A 9,159-nucleotide genomic window follows, 5' to 3' on the forward strand; every position below is an offset into this window, starting at 1 on the left:
AGTCTAAGCCTATCCACAAGTTTCCGAACGTCATCTATGGTCAAAACCGGCTTCCGGTTTTGCCGGTTTGGTGGAATTGTACGTTTACGTTTCCATGGTTTTCAGTCGTTGTCATAGTTGCGGTAAACGCATGGATCTATTAACGCTTTTAACACGGATGTCAATTTGTGTGATATCCACTGTTAAAAGCTGGTGTGATGATCCATGCGTTTTACAGATTTTCATTGAAAAAAAAAAAAAAAGAAATCCATGCATTTACCGCGACTACCGAAACCATGGAAATATAAACATAAAATTCCACCGGCAAAACAGGCTACGTTTTTGAGGTGGATAGCAGCGTAGCTAAAATGGTTCAGGGCTACCTGACTAAAAGCTCTGTCGTAGAGGAATGTTTTTAGACTGGACTTAAAGGAATAGTTCACCAAAAAATCAAATTCACCCTCATGCTGATGAATACTCCGGAGTAGTTTTTCATTCCTCAAAGTGCATCTGACCCGCGAGGGGGGTTCGTAGTATTCATCAGCATGAGGGTCAACAAGTCAACAATCTTTTGGTGAACTATTCCTTTAAATGTGGAGAGAGTGTCTGCTTCTCTGGCCCATGGAGAGAGGTTGGATACCCAGGCCTGGGGGCCTCCTGGTTGGAGGTTCTCCATGTGTCTGTGTGGGCTTTTTCAGGTTTGTCCAGCTTCCTCCCATAGTCCACAGACATGCACACTAGGTTGACTGGTCAGTGTGGTCAAGCTCCAGTTGTAAGTGATCTAAACAACACTCCAGTGAATGTGTTGATTTTTGACACGTTAATGTGCTGAGACACCTTTCATAGCACATATCTTGTAAACAGACCTGACACCTATCAACCCAGTGCTGTTCAATCAGATACACCTCGGCTGCACCTTCCACTGAGAGCCAGCTGCTCTCATAACAGTAATATATAAGGGAGAGAAAATCCCTGAAATATGTTTTAAGACACACAGTGACTGAGCATTTTTACATGCAAACTTGTTCCTTTGTGACCCATAATCTTGTGAAGATGATATAAAATCCAGGATATCTTGACATCTACTGTTTCCAGTGGTGCAGCTATGGGGTGGCTGTGGGGGCTGTGTCATGGCCACCTCACACATGCAGCAACATATTTTAGGTTGTGTCCTTCTTTACTTGTATGGAACCATTTCTGCGCTGCCACAGCTCCCCCGGGGACAACAGCCACTCAACTGGTTGTACTGCCCCTCCCCCACCCACTCAGTGTTCATTCAGCTCAATGGCTGCTGCTCTGACTGCTGTGGTGTGAGGAGCGATCGAATGCATTTTTTGTGGCTGACTCTTGCTGATAAACCAGAGGAACAGTTGCTAGACAAACATTATTGACAATAGATTTAAAGGGATAGTTCAACATTTTGGCAAATTGGCCCATTGCCATAATCGCTATAGTCATAGCAGTAGGTTCGTTACCTTTATTTGTCAGTGTAAGCTATTTTTAGAACGGAGGAGCGGAGCAGCAGGCTGCTCAGAGCTACGCTACGGAGGCTCATGGGATTTCTTGGTTTCCCTCATCAAACTCATCAAATACAAAATCCTAAAACTCCAAAACGCTTTCGTGGACAAGTTGTGACCTGCACAATCACCACGCTATGAGATAATAATGGAACGTTACGAAACGGAGCCGTTTTCGAGGTAAATACTGGGTAAATACAGAGTCTGCTTGCTGAAAAACTGTCCCTGAACGCAACGCGCATCAGCGGTTTTGCATGAATTTACCTCTAAAACAACTCTGTGTGGTAACGTTCCGTTATTATCTCATAGCGTGGTGATTGTGCAGCTCACAACTTGTCCACGACAGCGTTTTGGAGTTGTTGGGTTGTGTATTTGATGAGTTTGATGAGGGAAACCAAGAAATTCCCTTAGCCTCCATAGCATAGCCCTGAGCAGCCTGCTGCTTCGCTCCACCGTTCTCAAAATAGCTTACACCGACAATTGAAGGTAAAGAACCTACTGCTATGACTATAGCGATTATGGCAATGGGCCAATTTGCCAAAATGTTGAACTATCCCTTTAACTGTTTAATGCATGTATTTACTTCAGTCAATTGTGGATCTGACTGTCTCAAGGCCTAGAGGCCAGGGCCCGTATTCCTAAAGATTCTAAGAATCCTCTCAGAGAGCTCCTAACTTAACCTAAAAATTCCTAGCAAGGAGTTTTAGCTTAGGAGTGATTCCAGAACACTCTCAGAGAACTCTGAGCAAGGAGTGGACAGAAACTCCTATCTTAGTGAGGAGGTGTGGTTGACCCCCGTTGCTAGGTATGAGTCATCATTTCAAACGCTGTGATTGGTTGATCCTAAAAGTTAGATAAAGAGCACCCGCCCCATGTGTTGAGGCTATAGTCCTCACTGCAGGTGGCCCCGGTTCGAATCCCTTGTGGAGCAGTCCTATCCTGCATGTCTTTCTGCCTCCCATTTCCTGTCTCTCTCTCTCAACTGTTCTGTCAATTAAAGGCCAAAATGCCCAAAAAATATACTTTAAAAAAAAGCTAGATAAAAAATATACTTTTGGTGATAATGGGCAAAGGATGGACCCTCAAATCGATACATTTAACCATAAAATCCAATCTTATTAAGACTGTGTAATTGTAAAAAATATTTCACATAAAAGAAAATATCTGTTAAATGAATAGTATGCTATACTTTAAAATTATCCTACAAAATGTGTGAAAACTTGCACAGTATTCACATAGTGAAACTTAGATGTATTTGCTTATATTAATTACCATGCTGGTAATTTTTGCACTTTCAACTTTCCAACTCAATTTGGTATTAACAAGGGTAAAATGGCTCAGCTTTAATCAGTGTCTGTGATTGCTGACCGGCCTATAAGAAGCAGTGTTGGTTGGCTTTGAAATCTACCACAAACCAGTGAACAGCAATGGAGAAGAATAGAACAAGGAAATCCAACTGGACAGAGGAACAGGAACAATCTGTAGCGTTTCATTAATTCACTGTCATCCAGTGTTTGGAGAATATCTCTCCTGCCTCTTCTGTCCACCATTTTGTCCTCTGCTTAGGGAACTCCTAAGCCACTTAAAAGTCCTCCTCCCTACTCTTAACAGATCCCACCTTAGGAGCTCTCTTAAGAGCTAGGATTCTTTAGGAATAGCTTTTATCTTTACTAGGATCTACTCTTAACTTTTCGGGGAAATTCTAAGAAAACATCATGATTCTAAGAATTTTCTTAGAATTTGGCCACTAGGAGCAACTCTTTGCACTAAGAATCTTTAGGAATACGGCCCCTGGTCATGGTGGACGTGGATCACAGACACACTCAGTGCGTTTACATGCAGGGCTAAGTAGAGCTATGCTCATAACTTGAGTTGAGTGCCTCGTCGAAGTTCTGTCCTTGTCCCAGTTTACATGCAACAGGGAAAATTGAATAACTGACATTGTCCACCTCCTCAACAGGAGGTGATATGTACCATTTTAGCGAGTTAATGGACTACTTTCCTGTTGACTTTTCGGTCAAGTAAAAAGCTGGATATAAATAATTAGAGTTCTCAACTTCAGGTCCCGACTGGATGCGCCGGTCCGGACTGGAAATATATACAAATGATACTGGTCAGATTCAGTGGTGGACAGTAACGGAGTAAATTTACTTGAGTACTGTACTTAAGTACATATCCAGAGGATTTGTACTTTACTTGAGTATTAGATTCATTTGGTACTTATTACTCTTACTTGAATACATTTCCAAGACAAATATTTTTATTTTTACTTTTACTCGAGTTAATTTCTAGGAAGGCTGAAAAGTACTGGTTACTTTCAGGTCTGCTCTTTTCTTTTCTTTTTCTGAAATCCTGTTGGACACAAGCTGTGTTTGTCAGAGAAGGAAACCCTAACCCCTAAAAGCAGCACATCAGTGCAGCTGCTTTCAAAGAGTTCATTCTCAGAAACAAGAGTTAAAAGCTCCTTCAATTCATTTAGAAAAAATTATAGTAATTCATAGATGTGAAAAATAAGAAATGTACTCTTACTCTTACTCTTACTTTTACTTAAAGTAAATTTAAAAGCATGTACTTTTGGATACTTAAGTACCTTTAAAAGCAAGTACTTTTTTACTCTTACTGGAGTAACATGTAGACTGAGCTACTATTTTTCAGTAGTATTTATACTCTTACTCAAGTACTGGGGTCGAGTACTCTGTCCATCTCTGGTCAGGTTGGACCTTGGGCTTCCTTTTTTTTCATAAAACACATCTTCTTGCTGGTGGCACTGTGAAATGCACTGGTGCATCAGCCCAGGCCCTTTTTTTCTTTTTGCCAGGTTTGGGCCGGCTTGTATGCTACACTTTGTGCCATCTTTACTATTGTGAAGCATGTGCACATGCTTTGTCCAGTTTCAGTCAGACTAAGGCGTATACATGCAGAATAAAATTGGTTTCCCATCACATTATCTGGGTGTTTTAGTTGGACTAACGCATTTACATGCACTTCAGTTGTCCAGTTAAAGTCGGATTAAGGCCATAATTCTATTTTTTCAACTGCCATGTAAACGTGCTGACTGATATCGTGGTGTTTGTACAAATTCACATTCCACACATGATGCTGCTGTACTGCTGATAACAACAGAAGGTGTTCCCTTGTTGTATTTGGCTGAAAAATATGACAAACATAAATCAAATAAAGATTACAGTATGTTTGTATGAGCACTTATCAATGATCAAGAGGGAAAATAAACAACATACACCTGAAGTGTCCATATTTTCCTGCACTGTTGCTGTGTCACTGCCTGCTTTGTACAGGCTGTGACAAAATATGCCAACATCATGACAGACCTCAGTGAAAAAAAAAAAAAAAAAGCATACAGCCAGGGTCTGTGTGATATGAACTTAGTCATCTGCTCAGGTCTGCATGAGTCCACAGAGACCAGTGTGGGCGTATGTGTGCAGCCTGAAAGTCCTCGTAGATGACAGTTATTCTGCTTAGTTGCAGCCATAGCTCATCCAGTTCAGAGCGCAACACTTTAATACAGATTTCTGAGAAATATTGTTGCTCATAGTGTTTCATGAGAGAGCCTCCTGCACAATATGGATGTGATGATGACAACCATTAGACTCATCACATGACATTTGCTGTGAGTGACTCACTGATATAACACAAAAAAGAAAGGTTTGTGCAATTTTACATTGTGATTAAATTCTGGGACTGACAGGACTGCTGATGTCAAATAAAAGACATTAAATTCAAAATGCTAAGATAAACCAGTGAAAATGAAAACACTGAAAAGGAAAAGAAAAAAGGTATGTGATACTCTTTAACAGGGATGCCAGATGTCTGATCTCCTGCTTCACATACACACACATGATTATATACAACTATACGACGATCTCACTGTGACATCCAGTCATCACCAAAACTAATGCACTCAGAGAACTGTCCAAAATGTCAATGCCACAAAAAAGAAAAGTAAAACAACCTAATAACAAAATATTGCATTTCCCGTGGATGGACGTGAGCTAGAGTAAATTAGATTAGATTCTCATTGTAAAATGAAATTTCACAACAAATAGAAACGTAAATCAGTTAAAGGGATAGTTCAACATTTTGGCAAATTGACCCATTGCCATAATCCCTATAGTTTTAGGAGTGGGTTTGTTACCTTTATTTGTCGGTGCAAGCTATTTTTAGAACAGCGGAGCAGAGCCGCAGGCTGCTCAGAGCTACGCTACGGAGGCTACACATTCACCACGCTATGAGATAATAACGGAACGTTACGAGATAGAGTTGTTTTCGAGGTAAATACAGAGACTGCTTGCTGAAGAACTGCCCCCCGACGGAAACGCGCATCAGCTGTTTTGCATGAATTTACTTTGAAACAACTCTGTCTGGTAACGTTCCGTTATCATAGCGTGGTGAATGTGCAGGTCACAACTTGTCCACCAGAGCGTTTTGGAGTTGTTGGATTGTGTATTTGATGAGTTTGATGAGGGAAACCAAGAAATCCCATGAGCCTCCGTAGCGTAGCTCTGAGCAGCTCACTTCACTGCTCCGCCGTTCTAAAATTAGCTTGCACCGACAATTAAAGGTAACAAACCTACTCCTAAAACTATAAGGATCATGGCAATGGGCCAATTTGCCAAAAATGTTGAACTATCCCTTTAACATACAGTAGATTTCATCACAGTAAGTTGCAGAGAGGTGTGAAATATGAAGAGACCAAAAGTCAAAAGCTTGTTTACTCAAGGGCCACAGTTTCAAGATTTGAAATGTGAAGAATTGACCGTTTTTGTATGGCATATTAGGGTTTTTTTCTAGATTCTTTATGTTTGTTTTTGATAGATGCAGTCTGTGGTCTGATGTCTGCCAACCAGCTCTTATGGGGAGAACATAGTAGCCTACAATGCAGGTTCCATCATGATATGTAATCATCCACACATTAAAGAAAGTGCATGGTAAAGACTTTTGTCTATGGATTGTTTTACAGGCTATGATCAAAAAATAGGAGTTGTAAAAGATGATAATGATCCCAGTGTTTTGTTTGAAAGCTGCCAAACATGTTTCAACTTGATACATGGTGCTGGATCTTCAGAAGGAAGGATCAACCTCTGAGTCTGAGTCTGAGTAAATCAGCTTCAGTTCTAGACCGTAGATAAAGGTCAATTTCCATAGACTCCCATATCAAAATGTAACTCATCAACTCGCATATTTACAGCCTGGTAACAAAAACTCTTTCTGATATCTGCTCATTTCCTCCATCATGAAAACTCAAACTCACTGTTTAAATTTTATTAAGGCATAAAGTTCTGCATGATGGAAGACACACTGCTTTGATTGACGGGAAGGTGAGCCACAAACCGGCGTTTATTGAGCTCTCGGTTCTGCACGTGTCCGGCCTCCTTGACTATTTTTGTATTAGCTGGTAATTTGGTGACGTGAGATACTGACAAGTTGATACCGAGCTTCAAAAGTGCTCTGCAGCAACCTGTGGGTGATGTCACAGAGGAGACTTCCAGCGTTATTTAAAGCCTACGGTGTTTACATTATTGCAAAACCTGATCTGTTTCTCATGAGAGAAAAATTGTCTAATTTGACTGTTGGCCCTGCTCTCATGCAACTTAATAAGTTACAGCCAAATGCATGTGAGTCATTTTACTGCAGAATGGCAGGAATTTCTTGAAGTGGTGTGAGCTGGATGTCATCATCGAGTGTTTTTTCATGACTGGAAAAACTGTAAAATCTGTAGGAATAAACAAGGACCACTGAAGCACATGTGCATTTTCTATATTTATTTCAAATCAGAATATTTAGGTCAATATTAATACAGTATTTGAATTCTGACAATATGACAATTTATATGAAATAGTATTTTAAAGCAGAAGTAAGCAGAATGTTTGTGTTAATATAAGTCTTAAATAGTTCTATCTTCCGACAGCAATCACTTCTATAGAGTGTTTGGTTTAAAACACGGGTCTGTCAGTCACTCTGCTCTGCTGTAAGCCCAGGAGAAAACTTTCCTTGTATCCTACAACCTTTATCCAATGAGGAGAGAGAACGGCATAAAGGGGCGGTCCTCTCTGTGTGTGCAGCCAAGGGATGCGCGTGAATGTGGTGACGTAGGGACGAGGGCGGGGACTGCTAACTCCATCTGCTGACAGGAAGTTAGCCAAAACCACCGGATCGCTTACTTCTGCTTTAATGCATAATGAATTCCTTTGAATTGGATGGGGTAGAAGGGAATAACGGCTTCTATTTCCTCTGTGCACTTTATTCTGAACCCTAACATGTGGTACAGTCTCTCTTTGTTCTCAAAACAGCCTCAGATCTTCATGTCATGAACCCAGCAGATGTTGAAATGTTTCCTCTGAGACTCTGCTCCATGTTGATATGGCTGCATCACATCATGTCTGCAGATTCGTCAGCTGCACATGTAAGCTGCAAACGTCCTGTTCTACAACAATCTTAAGGTTTTCTACAGGATCCAGGTCTATGGAGGTCAGTGAAGTTGACTAAACTCTCCATCATGTTGATGACACAAAACATTAACCGGTTAGAAGATGGTGAACTGTGGCCATGAAGGGTCAGCAAGAATACTCAACACAACAGATAGACTGTGGAGTTCAGACCATAATTGACTGATATTAGTGAGACAAGGAAACATTCACCAGTCCATTACACTAATAGCAGCAACAGCAGTCTGGACTGTTGACACAAGGCAGGTCTGGTCCATGAACTCCTGCACAAACACATGAGCCTTTTTGAACTATTTGGAATTAGTCATTTGCGTATGGCTCATACCACCCATAGCTGCACATGAATGTAGCATTGAGATTTCAACACCGAAAGCCCAAGCTGCACAGACAGACAGACACAATTACATAGTGGTACTTTTTTATGGAATTTGTTGAGTATAAAATATCTTAATATCCATCCATCCATTATCTGTAATGGATGTATGTTTGTAAGGGGGATGGAGCCAATCCCAGCTGACATACTGTGGGAGGAAGCTGGAACCAGGAACGTTCTTGCTGGGAGGCGAGAGTGCGAACCACATACTGTGCTGCCCAAAAGAAAGAAAACATATATCTATAGCACATTGCATTAAAAGTCATAAAACCAACATAAAAACCTGTTGAAATTTTTTATATGAAATGAGGTGGGATAGGAATAGAATAAAAGGCTGAATTATTTCCATGATCAGAATCAGCATCAGAATTCTATTGATCTCAGAAGGAAAATTATTTTGTTACAGAGCTCTCAATTAAAGCAGAAGTAAGCGGAATATTTGTGTTACTATAAGTCTTAAATAGTTCTATCTTCCGACAGCAATCACTTCTATAGAGTGTTTGGTCTGAAACACGGGTCTGTCAGTCACTCTGCTCTGCTGTAAGCCCAGGAGAAAACTTTCCTTGTATCCTACAACCTTTATCCAATGAGGAGAGAGAACGGCATAAAGGGGCGGTCCTCTCTGTGTGTGCAGCCAAGGGATGCGCGTGAATGTGGTGACGTAGGGACGAGGGCGGGGACTGCTAACTCCATCTGCTGACAAGAAGTTAGCCAAAACCACCGGATCGCTTACTTCTGCTTTAATATTATGACATCTAAGCCTGATATACACAAAGGTTAGGAAAAAGAAAGATAAAAACTTCTATTAAAATGATGATACCCTAAC

This window comes from Trachurus trachurus, assembly GCF_905171665.1.
Source record: "Trachurus trachurus genome assembly, chromosome: 8".
Taxonomy (NCBI): Eukaryota; Metazoa; Chordata; class Actinopteri; order Carangiformes; family Carangidae; genus Trachurus; species Trachurus trachurus.